At 44.0% G+C, this 14,086-nt stretch overlaps 1 long non-coding RNA gene across 1 annotated transcript in view; it reads right to left on the bottom strand.

Moving 5' to 3' along the window:
• Positions 1-14,086, bottom strand: part of LOC147731016 (uncharacterized) — a 414,276-nt gene that overhangs the window by 103,872 nt on the left and 296,318 nt on the right. The window contains exon 3 of the long non-coding RNA XR_015308618.1: positions 815-949. This is a non-coding gene — a long non-coding RNA (uncharacterized LOC147731016). The remainder of the gene's footprint in view (positions 1-814; positions 950-14,086) is intronic.

The following is a 14,086-nucleotide window of genomic DNA, read 5'->3' as shown; positions in this document are numbered from 1 at the left end:
CATGTTGTGGACAATAACAGAATTTGATAATGGTAATTCGAGTAAGAAAATATGTGACGCTTGTTTGAATGGACAGGTCACTCAGACAGTGGTCATGATTAATTTATCAATTTATTCAGATTCAACAGTTGTTTAACAACAGGGGCAGGATTACAAAGACTGCACTGGCTCCAGTTTGCCCAAACCTTCCCAGTTTTCACAGATTGCACTCCGGCGACCTTGATGTGAAAGTAAAATCGTGGCGACACTAATGTAATGAAGGGAATGTTATAAAATCCTCTATGTCTAAAACGTTCATATGGCTTTCGTGAACTAAAAATCTTAGTTCCATTTGTTGTGCTCTCGTTGCATGTTTTAAATTTGACGACTCGAAGTGTCATAAGCAAGTATCAGACTGTGACAGAAAAGTCGCAGGGTACATGCAACGTTTGTGCACTTTTAAAATCTGCTTCTTCGGCCTCAATAAACCATAACAACAGATGCTGCTTGCAGTATTCCCACGCTAGACGATGCACAGTGAAAATAACCTTTGTTGTATTCTCCCTCACTGTGTTATTGTAAACTGAGTGCCTAAAATAGCAAGGTAAAAAGCGCTCCCTCAGGGCTGAGACTTAGTCAGATGCGGATCTGAGGGCGAAAGGAAAGTGCTGTCTCTGAGAGACTTAGCTCGCAGTCCCCAGGAAATGATGAGCTGGGAGCCGCTTCCCATAAAAGGAAGAAGTGCTCACAAAAATGTGCCTAATAGAACCCTTTTTCTCTCGAAGGCCGCTATCAGAGCTGAAGCCGGGGCCCAGGCGGCCGCGCGTGCACTTACCCGAGTCAGAGCGTCAGCTGGGTACCGCGTGCGGAGAGCACTGCGCGCGCCGGACAGGCTGCTGCATCAAACCCCTTCTTCACTCCATGTTCCTGCTCAGTCTGTGAGATCCCCACAAATCTTCTCTTCAGACCGCTAGAAGAATGTCAGAGAAAGAAAAAAAAAGCGAAAGCCTTAAAAATCACTCTTGGCAAGTGTATCCCTCTGGTTTCTATTTTTATCTTTCTGAACTCGAAGTGCTTTGCAAAAATATGCTTTTGCCTCTGCTTGAGTGACAAAACATGACAAAGGGCAGGCACTCGTTTCTTCCCACATTGTACGAGTGTGGCAGGGAGTACTTTCCACATATGTGACTCATGCATCGCTGTCATTAGTCTGCGGAGACGTTTACATACTGTGCCGACGCCTCCCGTGTGGGCGGGAAATGGGAATCAGAATCAGGGTCTAGGGCTCGAGTTTTCACAAATTCAAATCTATTGCGTACACAAACAAGAAGGGCTAAAAGTTGAGACACTCTTGCAGAATGCATTGAGTCCGAACTAGCATCTTAAAATTGTGTTGTTAGATTCCATGGTGACAATAGCTCAGTCTTTTGTAAGGATGATGTACTCTGTGCAACTTATAAAGAGAAAGTTACTTACATGTAACAATCGGGTTGCAGCCTCTATATAGCATCCATTCTTTGTACCATTCCAATAAAACGGCATGTAAAGAAGCAGTCCTCTCAATAGTTTACAGTGATGTTCTATGTGTTTTGCAGAAGTGTCCTTTAGTTTGGAAAAGTAACAATTACTCGTTTTTTTTCTGTATATGATGTACACCAGAGTATCATATGTTGCTTCATTGCGCATACATCAAACAAAACATGAAAATAAGTAGTTTTTTGTTTCTTTTGCATACTGATGACTAGTCCTAATCCAGAAACAACCAAGCATGACAGATACTCTTGCTCCCAATCATAAAAATACTTTCAACTAGAAGTTTCCATTGGAATGCATGTAAATCCCTGTTCTATTGCCAGTAGTTCTACAGTGGTTATAGGTATGTACTGTGTGGGACATTTACCTGAAGACTGGGGTGGAACATGTACACAAGAACTTGACTCACCATTAATCTAGCTTGAATCCAGTGGCAAAGTGAGGAAGGGACCCACGTCTGGGCATTCCTTGCCAATTTAAGGCGAACAATCCCTAGATTCAAGCTAGCCTGGCTGATGAGGGGTATTACCCTGAAACCAGTCCCAGGATGCTTGTTTCTGGTCCAGGGAAGACATGACTTGGCAGTTGGAGCTGGACTGCGCCCATGAGGCACAGGGTCAAGACTGATTTGCATATAGCTGTGTCTGAAATGGGTTGACAAAGTGAGCTAAAGAATGATGATGGATTCAACCCAGATCTGCGACTGGGGGTGGGTGTCTGAGAAGTTTCAGCACTCCGTCCATCATCTCCTTGTGTTTGCTTTGTTCGCCATAAGTGGGAAAGGTATGCCCAGACGTGGGTCCCGTGCTAACTACACCACTGGATTCAAGCTAGCCTGGCTGATAAAGGGTGATGCCCAGGATGCTTGTTTCCAGTCCAGGGAGGACCTGGCTTGGCTGTTCAAGCTGGATTGTTCCCACAAGGAACACAGTCAAGACTGATTAGCATATGGCTGGATCCAAACTGGGTTGGTGTGGTGAGCAAAAGATTGATGGATTTAACACAGATCCTTGTGACTGGGGGTGAATGCTTGCATTGTCCAGCATTCCGCCCATCAATTGTTTCTTTTGAATAAGTAGAACATGGCATGAAATATCAGCAAACATGATGCACAAGTGCATTTCAACTACCTGAATGCATGCTTTGGGGAGGTGGGTCTGCAGCTTAATGCCAGTCTCATTCATGGATTTGGTTCCTGAACACCATTTAAAATGTGTCGAGCACAGCAGTTTGGAATATATACTGGACTCTCAAAAGGCATTATATTTTAGAACTGCGGATTTCACTGTGAACACTACTTATTTATTCGGCCATTTGAAAGCCTAGTTTATCTCACAAGGGTGAGAATTTAATAATCAGATTTTTCATTGTTAAAAAATAATTTGCCTGTTTTATTCTGAACCCGTTGTAAATGGGTGGGCAGTGTGGTACGGATATCTAAGTAGGCAGATAAGGAGTCCTGCACTCAGGAACCAAGCACTTTAGGTAATATGCCTTGCCTGTTCTCAGTACTCAGGCAAGAGTTAAGTTATTTGTGGCCAAGGAAAGGAGTGCTCTGCCAAATACTCAAAGAGATGCTGCTTGGGTTTGCTTGACAGCCAGTCTCAGAGATGTGAGGGGATATTTCCTGAGTCTGCACTATCTGATGGAGGAGCTAAATCCTCTTGATGCCTAGAAGCCTGCCTATCCACTGTTAGAAGGAAGGCGAGGGTCTGGCCCGCAAGAGGAGAAACGATCAAGGAGGAGAAGCTTAGCATGTCACCGAGTGTGGAGCACCCAGAGAAAGTGAATGATAATAGAGAGTAAGGCCATGAGCAATTTGTATCATGAGGGTGTGCACTAGGTCTCTCTGTGTGGGTCCTACCTGATAATTGACTTAAAGACTGAGTCAAACCTGGCATGGTTATATTTATTGTTCATTTTGGCTATGCAACTGTGCCGTTGCCCCGAACCTTGAGGCTGTGAAGCAGGTCAGCCTGGGAGGTTGACCCGCAATGTGCCGCTGTGAGTCCAATCATCCTAGAAGGCTGTATCTGCATGTCGGCACTGTGAACATGACTGGCCAGCAGCCCAAGCCGGTGAGCCCATGCCACGGCAGCCAAACCACAATACTGCATTAACCTAGCAAAAGAGGCATTAGAGAGTGGCTACGGCGAAGATGAAAAGCGCAGGTTGTGCCCATTGCTGATGAGTCCATGAGAATTAGGACACACAGTGCAAGGCTTCCTCCACGATCAATCCAACGGACTGAGACGTGCACTAAAGAAGCACAGTACAAGCATTTGAGAATTTCCACCAGAAGTAAAGCAAAGGTAAGATCGAGGGATTGGGTTGCACTTCTAGGCCCCCTGGAGTCAACTGCAATAATCTGCACCTGTGTGTAATTTGTGCCTTTGCAACGAGATACTTGGGCCTGAAGCGTCTAGAATTATCTGGGCTGCGAGAGAGCATTAGAGTGGGACAGTGCAGCCCCATCTGAAGATTGCAACAAGGAATTCAACCCTGTATTCACTTACCATATTTGGAGTGTGTAGTATTTAGTTTTGTTGTATAATTAAACAGCTTGCATTGCCTAAAAAATAAGCACTCGGCTGAACATTGAAGTTGCTGTGTTTTTGTTAATTTTTGAGTTCTGAGCTCTTGCCCCACACTATCTTCCTCAGAAACCTAGAAATTCTCACTCTCACTATCTTGAGAGTCAACTCTGGAAAGGGTAGTTCTTGGCACAGTTTGTAGAACCATAGTAAGACAGACCCCAGGACATCATTGTCAAACTACCTCAACTACCGCCTATTTTTCTGACCCTCTTTTTGTTGACTTTAGGACTCTGGGGACTATACTACTGCTAATCAGTGCTAACGTGCATGTGCTCTCTCCTCTAAACAAGGTTTGATTGGTTTACACTTGTTTGTCATATCTGATTTACTTGCAAGTCCCTTGTAAAGTGGTATCCCATATACCCAAGGCCTGTAAATTAAATACTACTAGTGAGCCTGTAGCACTGCTTGTCCACCCACAGAAGTAGCCTTTCAAACCTGTCTCAGGCCTGCCACCACAGGGCGTGCATGCACAGCTCACTGCCACTTTGACTTGGTATTTAAAACGACTTGCCAAGCCTTAAGCTCCCCTTTTATTACACATAGGTCACGCCTAAGGTAGTCGCTAGGTAGCCCTATGGACAGAGTGCTGTATAAGTGAAAAGTAGGACATGTGTCTTTATGTGTGGCATATCCTAGTAGTGACAAACAGCCTATTTTGTTTCTCACTACTGTGAGGTCTACTCCTCTCATAGGCTAACAATGGGAATTCCCTTATATGTTTTTAAGTGGTAATTTCTGATTTGAAAGGAGTGGCATTGCCATGTTGGGTATGTTTAGAATGGTAGTGATAAATCCTGCTCACAGGTCTAGCTTGATTTTAGATTACTATTTTAGAAATGCCACTTTTAGAAAGTGGGTATTTTCAGTGCATACGACTCTTTGTGCTTTGCAGCTTGACTCCAAACCACATCTAGGGCAGGATGACAGCTATACTTAGTACTTACTTTCCAGGCAGCACCAACACAGGAAGGGCTGGGTGCGACAGGGGTTGCATCTGCATTCATCTACATACTGATTGTCTTCCTGGGCTGGGAGCGAGAGGGGCCTTTCACACTTTACATTTGTATAGGTTGTGTCCTGCCCTCACACAAAGGGCTTTTTTACCCCTACTGACATCTGGAGCCAGGGTTGGGTTGAAAGGGAGTGTTGTGTACTTCTAAGTGTTCCTTCGAAGTAACCCCTTCATCAAAGATAATTTAGAATGTAAGTACAGGGACTTTGACCTGGCTTGTTTTTTAGACACTGCATAGACTTGTAACCAGACGTTGCTGGCTTTAAGAACTGCACATTGCCAGAGGACTTCTGTGCTGCCAGGAGAAACCGCCATTGGGACTAAGTGCCCTGTTGTGTTGCCTTGCTTGCCTGCTGGAGAGACTGCCACTCTGTTCAAATAAACGTGCTTGCTGGCCTGCTGCCTGCCTCCATGCTCTGTGTACATCCCAGTGCTCTCCAGGGACTGGTGGCATGCCTCCTCCCCGTTCTTGCATGGGTTTTTGAGGATTCAGAAGGATTCTCTGATATTTCCCGCAACCGGCTGTGATACTCGTGAGTCCGGCCATCCGAATCGGCATTCAGTATGGGGAGGGTTCTTTGGCCTCTATGGAAAAAAAGCGCAGGCTGAAGTGCTCTTCCTTTGCCTCCAGGTCCCCACAACGTGCTGGTCTTGATCACATTTTGGAGAGCGTGTATTGAGCCCTCTGTGTCAGGCTCACTTGCTAAGCAGACAAGTGGCCTCCTTACAGGGATGGGTTGCCTGGAAATGGAAAGGCACCAGCACTAGGGAAGCTCATGGGAGCACCCACTACAGATGTATGTGGGGCCAACCCTACATGCCGGCACCGCTTGCTCTAAGTTGAGAGGGTGGATCACAGAATCAATGGGGCGGAGCCCTTTCCGTTGTTTGGCCACAGAGATCCTGACTGCGGTTTTGACCAACCTGAGTGGCCTCGTGTCACTAAGGTTCTGTGGGGCCTGGGAAGTACTGTCATTCCGTGCTCCATCGCAGGCAGCTCCATTGCCCCAGGTGCTGCTGCACGCTGCTGGTGAGGGCAGAGACCGTGAGATTAGACCTTTGAGGTCCAGCTGGAGCCTCCCCACCCTCCTTCCGGGTTTCGGCTCAGTGTATTGCGCCTGCATTTATTTTACAATGACCGCAGGGGACCTAGTTAGGTCGCCCTGGACTATCCTGCAGTTTGTGCCTTTCCACCCTTCCTGGGAGCACTTGTTCTGTAATTCAACAGTACGGGCGACCCGACTTTCCCGGGAAGTTGTTATATGAGGAAGCCTGTAAATTCCCGCATGACATGCATGTGCACAGGGGCTCCTGCGGCCTATGCTTTGGGCATAAACACACTCATTGCAGCTAGCCTGTAGTGATGATCATAACCCTCCTAATAGGAGGGCAGGTGTTCCCAGATCGATGTTCCCTTACTGTTACAGATGTGCTTATGGTGATCTTTGGTGATTTATGTGTGTTCCTTAAGTTTAAACTAGAATTATATGCACTGATGTTATGATGTATGTCATTTTGATCCTTGCATTGTCCAGGACAACGAATACTATCTCAGTATTTGTATAATATGCACAATATTTATGATTCGTGTCGTTTTGGTCTTGTCTTACTTATAATATACTATATATATTTTTAAATAATCCTGCGTGAAGTCTCTTTTGTGGAGTATTTATTGTGTTGCTGCGTGGGTGTGTTGATCAAACGCTTTACACTATAAATCTGATGATTAGCCTGACTGCTCTGTGCCAAGTTATCAGAGGGTGAGCACAGGTTATCTTTGGTGTGTAACTGACTTGCCCTGACTAGAGTGGAGGGTTCCACCTGGCTTAGGTGTGTACCCTAGCCAACCAGAAACCCCCTTTATAACATGTACCATTGCATTTTATCAATGAATTGCTTTGCTGTTTTTATACCAGTCTGTAGACCAATTCATCCTAGCATGCCAGCTAAGTTACATGTATTTTTAATACGCTGGAGCCATTTTGTTTGGCATAGTACAATTGCAAATTTTCTGCACTTAAGCTTAGCCTCATACTGGGGATTGGCACCACAAAGCGAGAATTTTAGAAAATCGTGGCGTCAGAATCTGACTTTGCATTCAGTATTTGTTCATCAAGGTCTTCGCACATTTTTTAGAAGATCCTGGCACCTACTCCATAGTTGCTATCAGTCAGTGTTGCATTTCAAATCACATGGTCCTGCTTCCATTAACTGGTATTGAGAAAAACTATATAAAAATGACCATTTAATTAATGGATTTTAGCATTATATATTCCAACAGTAATAGGGCAAAATCTTTGGAATGGAAATTGTCTTACATTGTTTTTTGCCTGCATATTGGATATTTTGCAATAAATGCATGTTAGGACTTTAAAGTCTATCTCAAATGCTGTAACTTTCTTTTACAGCCTGGTGTATTGTAAGCCGGAAGCTATCTATGTTAGGCGACAAGGGGAGCACTGGACCAGACTTCGCAAGTTTTCCAGGGCAACTGGAGTGCAGCACACCTCAGTACTGGACCTGCGATTCAGCGAGGCAGAGTAAGCACATTGAACCAAATTTAGGTAAAGTCTAACTGCACTTACAGTACTGTGCTTGCTTGCTTGCATCGTCTATATTATTTTGTGATTCTCAGATATCTTTTAAAAATTCAAAAAGGTGTCATCTGGGTAGGAGATGGCAGGATAGTAGACTGGTTTGGTAGGTAGGAATTGGAGGAGTCCAGAGACAGAGAGTGTATATGTGAATCCATGGTTTTGGGCGAGCGGGTCTAGAAATAGTGTGGGGGGATATTGGCCAGAGTGCATGCACCCAAAGTATAGAACCATGAAGGATGAATGTATGAGAGAAAGAGACCCTCTGATCTAGCCACCCTAGCACCTTTGCTAGCACCTCTGAACAACTGACAGAAGGTCAACTGAATGAAAGAGGATCTTTGGTGTCAGTGTATGACACCTTTCCTCCCCCGACAAGATCGCTTAGAGAAATACCTGATGAAGCCCCTACTCTGTTTCCTTTATCACCGCTCAGCTCCTCCATGGGCTGAGCAGTGGTCCTTCTCCCTGTTCTTTTTTGTGTGTGAAAACAGATGGGGGTCAGAAATTCTAAAATCTAGTGAGCCCCCACTAAAAGGGGCACCCTGTCCATACTGTCTACCATCAATAAGGTAACGTCACACGCAATAATTTAGAGGGGGTGGGACTCACTAATAAAGATGAAAAGAAATCCTTTCCTTAACTAGGTAACTTTGATATAGAGAGATTGATAAATTTAGAAAAGAAGGGGAAGGATCCTAAAACAAGATACACGATGAGCAGTGAGCTCTCTTCGCAATGGCATGGCACAAATCCAAAACCTGTACTATGAAAAACACTCAAGAGAACCTGGAGTATCAAATAAGTCACCAAAGGGACAGAGTTATGTCATGTAGTTTCTCATAATACATAGGATCTGCATATTTAGACAACAGAAACTAAGGAATTGGTGTCCAGACTGATTCCAGACACCCCCAAAGGAAATGTTAGTCTTTAGACCAGCTAGCTCACAGTGCCACCATAAGCCCCATAAGCCCCGCAACCTTACCAAGGAGCAAATAGTTTCTGGCAACTATCGAACATGACAACCATTGAGCCTTCAGGGATTGTAGAAACAGTGCAGTACTCTTCGCTCATTCACTCGTACTCACCCAGTCTCAGAGAGATATACAGACTATACAATCGGGACGTTTTGAATAAGTATTTATTGAACCAGAATCATTCTAGTATGTAACATGTTTGCTGCAACAGTCACAAGACAGAAACAGATGTATAAGATTATAAGCACGGATAGAGTAAATAAAAGGTATAATTCTACCATGGGGCTAAAACAGTCAATATAGGCAGGAATTTTGATACATGGCAGAAATCAAGCGTACTCCTACGATGAAAACCCTATCTAAGTGTACCTAGCATGTATGTGGGTGTAAGAGCCAAGAATCCCCTAGGAAAGAGCCAACCCCATTACCTGATGGGAGAGAACAAAGGGCCCCGTCTTGGTCTCGAGTTAGACACCCCGAAACGGATGTCAGACCACTGTGTGCTGGAGCTTCCGCAAGCCGGAACCTCATCAAGTAGTGTCAGCGTGGAAGCTTCTCCTCTGGTTAACGAGCGAAGATGTGGTTCTTTTTAACCCAATAAATACCATCAGGGATTCTATCTCGATATATAATGGATTGCCCTTATGTATAGTGGACCTGTCATCCAAGGATGACATTAGCAGTGACTTTTGTACAGAGTTATTAAACAGAAGATTGTAATCCTGCTGTGTACGTCATGGGCAGGGGATTAAGATATGATGCTAGGAATTCTCATGCATAATAAATGAGACCGGTTTTTGAGAAAATTGATCGACATTTATTCAGCCTGTAGCTAGGTAAAAGGTCAGTGCAAGAACAGTTAGGCAGAGCAAGGTAAGATGAATGTAGGTAAATGGTTGTGTAGCTACCAAGGATTATATTGGGGTGCATTGGGGCTCATAACAGTTAGGGATTGTTCTCCAGCATCATCGTCTCCTCTCTATATATTTCCCAGATCACTGAACCACAAGAAAATGAGAAATACAGCAAAGACACCAGGGAGGAAGATTTACTGAACATGTTCCCCATGCCAGCTGAGATGCACCTGGAAAGGAAGCAGCTCCTGCAGGACTGTCGGCGAATCTGATGTGATTGACTGACAGTAAAGTGCCTGGCTAAGGGGGTGTGAGTGAAAAGACAATATACTCCACAATTACAAGAGAAAGCTTAATACCAGACCGACTGGCTAGGAAAGGTTTTCCCTCTCCCTATTCTAGTAATACTGATGATGAGGATCCCGCCCCATCTGCCTGACACCCTCCTTCCATTAAGACACTATCCTGGTGCTGGGGGGCATTCATGGTCAATGGCCCAGGGATTTTCCCATACTTAATGAGCATTGAAAAGCAGTTCCCTAGCATTAGGAAACCCAAACCAGTTCTGGGAATAATTATAAAATGTTTTTGAAGTGTACAGACCAAATTAGGTGCATGTGCATCAGCTACTGTGGTTGGTGGTGGATAGTAAAGTTACAGGTTTGTTCATGGGAAAAGCAGCATTGGCCGATGTTAGATCCCACAAATGATGGGGAACTGAATGCTGCAAAGTATGCACTGTTTAATGTGGTTGCAGATGTGTGTCCAGTGAAAACAGATTGCACTATGATCTCAAATTGGAAACAGTATAAGGATGAAGTGCTCGCAGATTATGTAGATAAGTTTAAGGATGTGTTTGAAAGGTATTCAAGTGTAGCCATCTGACAGATATGGCTCAGGAAGCTGTAGGTTTTACTTTCGTGTAGGGATTGTTACCAAATGTAAGAAGTGAACCAATGACAATAAGTACTGTATGGCAAATTAGGAAATTAGTACAATTAGTGACCATTGTGAACAATTGCGTGACTTCGCAAGAAAGAAAAAAATGAAACAAAACTGATGTAATTGAAATTACAACACATGCAGCAAATATCAAAAGGAAGAGAGTGGAGATTCTTAAAGAGTGCACAAACGGAGGAGGTGAAGACAGGTCCAGGCAGAGGAAGAGCAGTAAGGGGTGATAGAAGGGGTAGAGGAAAGGCACAAGGAATAGGAGGATCTTGCTTTGCATGTGGTCAACTGGGACATTGGAAGCCGGACTGCCCAAATACAATGTTTATGTGCCAGATCTTGCTGAACCACTTAAATTTCACCAAGTAATTAAAAATTGCTATCCCAAATTATAGGATTGCCCAAGAGGTTCCAACTATGTAATGAACACCCTAATCCTAGTAGACCAGAAAGGCTTTAATGTAGATTGCCTCATTAATGGTAAACATATCAGTTGCATAATTGATACTGGCACTAGGACCGATTTGCTTTCCCAGGTACTACCCACATCATGGTCCAGAGGGGCCAATGATGTGCAATTCATATCTTCGATAGAAGTTATAAAAATGAAGATCGACCTGCAGAAAAAGCTACCTAGGATACCTCAGTACTCACTCAGACCAGTAGTTTAGAGAAGGATTTGTTCTGTGATAGCTAAATTTCTTAAACAGGGATTTCTGGTACCTATGTTCAGCAGATGGTATACTCCAATTCTGAAAATACGCAAAGCCAGGCAGGCCAACATGTACAGATTCATGCAGGATCTCTGAACACTAAATAATGTGGTCATACCTAGCATCCCTGTGGTCCCAACTCGGTCACCAGTCTTTCATGAATCCCTGCGAATACCTGAAGGTTTATCTTAGTAGATTTCTGTTCTAACTTTTTTTCCATCCCCAGCCATGAAAAGAGTCCGTTTCTCTTAGCTTTCTCATTCTGAGGGTCTCAACTATCATGACAGAGGCCCCCTCAAATATTTACAGACTCTCCATCAATCTTCTTCCAATCCAAGCTTCAAAGAAGGACCTGGACAGGTTGGTTTTTTCTTGGGGGTCTACTTTGATTCAGTACCTTGATGACTTAATATTGCCATGTCTTACTTTAGATCAGAGGCTGTTGGTTTCAATCAACCTCCTTACCGAACTGGCAAAAAGGGGCACAAGGCTTCAAAAGAGAAACTATAGTTTTGTCTCCCCGAAGCACAATACCTTGGCCATGAATGGCATCTGTCACACATTTGTAAGTTGCCTGTCCATTGGCCGTTTCACAGTATGTGCTTTCTTAAGCATGGCTAGGTAATGTAGACAATGTATCCTGGGCTATGTCACAGTGGCAAAGCCCTTGCAAGATTACAGCAGGAAATACTCCCCTGAGCCTTTGCTATGGTCTAAAATGCCCAACATGAATTGGTACAAATAAAATAGATGTTAACTTCATCACCTGTTCAGGAGGCTTCCAAAAATATTGTCTTTGGGGTACAGATCCAGAAGCATGAGGATCAGAAAAAGCCTTAGGATTACTATTCTCCATCCCTGGACTCAGTCATGCCTAGGTTCCCACCATTTCTCTGCTATCTGGCATTCACTTCTCGTTGAAGGGTCTGAAAACATTGTATTGAGTTCCTATTTGATTGTTGCTGTGCCCCATTCCCTTGTCATCATTCATCTCACCACTAAAGCCCAGCATCTCTCCACAAGCAGATTTTCCTAGTATGAGCTTTCATTGATGTCTGCTTCACATGTTACTCTTGTCCGTTATGCCATCCTGAAGCCTGCTTGCCTGATGCCCACCCTTGCAGATGGATAACCCAATGAGTGCTTAATCATCCACGCCCATGTCACTAAGCTTCTTATTGAGCTAAACAAAATCCCAATCTCAATTGTGAGTTGATATACTTTGTTGATCGATCATGTCTTAGCAATGATGTAAGTGTTGTGATTACAGATTATACTGTATGTGCTGAATCGAAGATTGTGGGACGCTGTTGATTACTAAATAAAAAGTCTGTCCAAGCATCTGAGCTTGTTGTACTTACTAGTGCCGGCATCTTGTTTAATTAAAAGATTGTAATTGTGTACCTGGATTTGAAGTATGCATTTGGAGTGATGCTTTGCTGTATGGGGCATATTTACTAGTCCCTATTGCTATAGGAACGTCACTTTTAGTGAGGTTCCTGTGGCGAAATTTGCTTCACCTTATTTACAAGGGAGCAGTAAGCCACGTTAACACTGCCTTGTAAATAAGGCCCCCTTTTACACTATACTTAGCTTGAAAGGGACGGGCAATGGGTGTTGTGGTGGGCGTTCCACTGCAACGCCCATTGATTTTGATGCTGCCCCGTATTTACAAGGGCAGCGTAAATATAGGACAGCGCTAAAATTAAGACCAGGGAAATCCTGATCTTAAACAGGTGCAATGAGGAGAAATGTTTCTTTTCTCTTCGTTTTTGATGTTTTTATGTGTGCTGCATTGTGCAGCACACATAGGGACATATCAGCAAGGCTTTTATCACCGCGTTATCTGCACTTTTTTGTCGATAACGCAGCGATAATTTTATCATCCTATTATCAAGGCAGCGTTAAGCCACTTCACGTTAATTGGATTAACGCTGACTTGATAATAGGGCCTCTTTCACAATAAACTTATTGTGAAAGGGAGCGTGCAGTGTGTGTTGCGGTGGGCGTTCCGCCGCAACACCCATTCACTTCGACGCTGCCACCGATTATCAAGCATGGCGATAATAGGTGGCAGCGCCGAACTTAAGACCAGAAAAATCCTGGTCTTAAGGTGGCAAAAAAAAGAGAAATGCTTTATTTCTCCCCGTTTATGCTTTTTCCATGTGATGTGTGAAGCCTTGAGCAGCAGACATGGAAAAAGCAAAATGCCTTGGTCTGTTCACGTACAGGAAGGTGTCCCTTCCTATACATGAACAAAACGTTTTTCAACAGGCCATTTCATAACTTTCATGTGTGCTACACGAAGCAGCACATATGAAATTTACGAAATGTCATTTTAGGTTTGTTTAAACTCCTTCCAACACATAAACAAACCTCCCTGCTCACAGACACCCTTGCACTCTGGCCAAGCCATGCAAGCCAGGACGGCTATCGCCTCTCTTTGCCACTTCATTGATAATATGCCCCATAGTCTATAGAAACAGCAAAAGGCCATTGATTGATTAGGTGCAGGAAGGTGTCTCTTCCTCCACATAAACAATGAATTTTAAAAAATGACGTTTTGCAACTTCAATGTGTGCTGCATAAAGTGTCCTTTCCTGCGCATAAAAAATCTTCCCCTAAAACGTAGACACCCTTGCACTGTAGTGCAAGGGTGTCTGCATTGGCGGTACAGGGGGAAATGCAATTCTGCACCGTATCCTTGTAAATATGGTGCAGCCTTGGGTTTTGGAAATCGCGGAGTGTGGCATTAAGCTAAGGTGGCTAACGCCGTGCTCCGCCCCTTCCTAGTAAATATGCCCATAGGTTCCTTGGGATTCAATTAGGGTTCCTAACATCTTCTAGAACCCCCATGAACAGTGATCAAT

The sequence above is a fragment of the Lissotriton vulgaris genome, chromosome 2_1 (assembly GCF_964263255.1).
Source record: "Lissotriton vulgaris chromosome 2_1, aLisVul1.2, whole genome shotgun sequence".
NCBI classification, from domain to species: Eukaryota; Metazoa; Chordata; class Amphibia; order Caudata; family Salamandridae; genus Lissotriton; species Lissotriton vulgaris.
This window is presented reverse-complemented; position numbering and strand designations above follow the sequence as displayed.